Here is a 1,364-nt window from a genome sequence, read left to right as displayed (position 1 = left end):
GTATATTATATATATATATATATATATATATATATATATATGATATCGATGATATTTCTTAGCCTTCTTGTGAACAAGACTGAAATCGAACCCTCTTCGAAGGAAAAAGTGAGATACATACAGGGCATCTCCGGTTTCAGCTTCAAGGACTGCATACTTTCATTGGGAAACGTTGTGGATAGCTCATCATGGCGAACACTTGTTCTAAAGAATTTATTTCCTCTGGTAAACGCTTACCATGGTCTACTTTCTTGGATTGCTCAGTAAGATTTGCATTTCTGCATTAGTGAATAAAACATGTGGAACTGAATGAGTGCTCTGCCAGGTTTTCTTCCTGTATAAACTACACTGAGCATATTCGTACTCTATCTTACGGATAGCGACATCAAACAGGTTCAGCTGGCTGTTGTGTCCAAATTCCAGAATAATTTGGATATAAGGGTGAACTGTGTTGAGATGCTCCAGAACTGAAATGGAGTCACAAGTGGAGCCAGAAATGTCGTTTAAATCAGTATAGTGCAAACTGTTCGACTGATGGACTTAGTACCCAGTTCTTAAGTTTACTCATAAACAAATCCAATTACAATACAACCTTTTTGTCCACAATTTTCACCGTTAATGCTGAACAGAACGTTGTACGTATAAAGTAGTAACAGTAGGGATTTCTTTTAAGACGGACGCAGGGACGCCGAATTTCCTGCCTGGAAACATCACAAACGAAAGATTCAGCTGGGTTCCAAGTGAGTCTCGCGCAAAACCAAATTTGTTTGCAAATGCGTGTATTGCGCTAAAAAATCAAGTCGTTCAGCAGGTGAACTTATTTAGTGTCTAGCTGCCATACCAGCTGAGGGAGGCACGAGGGCTGGGATACTACCTGGTGGCTCAGGTCTAAGCAGGAGCAGTCAAGATGCTGAATTTGGTCTCTAACTGGTTCGAGATACGTTCGGCCAATAGACATGCAGTTCGGTCGTATCTGGACACACGCACTGCTTAGTAAAGCGACTAAGGCCCACGTTTTAATCAAGACTTACGCGCTATTCCATTGGAGGTATGTTCACTTTCTCGAACATAAACGTTTATATGCATATATCTCACCATTTGAAGAGCTTATCACATTACCACGGCATGATTGCACAGCCGTTTCGTTGGGGAAGCATCCTCTGTTGAGCCAGGTGGTTCACGTATTCCGAACAGATGTGAAAATGAGCAAAAACACGAAGCGCCACTGACGCAAGTCGGTCTATAAATCATTGTCCGTCCATCGTTAATAGGTAAACCAAGCATACATGTAGGAAATTTGAAATAATTTGACAGACTTAACTGTGGGAATCGGTCAGTGATATTCTGAGTGAGAAAGCTTAAAA

Source organism: Opisthorchis viverrini (assembly GCF_000715545.1).
Source record: "Opisthorchis viverrini unplaced genomic scaffold opera_v5_316, whole genome shotgun sequence".
Classification (NCBI taxonomy): Eukaryota; Metazoa; Platyhelminthes; class Trematoda; order Opisthorchiida; family Opisthorchiidae; genus Opisthorchis; species Opisthorchis viverrini.
Note: the sequence above shows the minus strand (reverse complement) of the source record.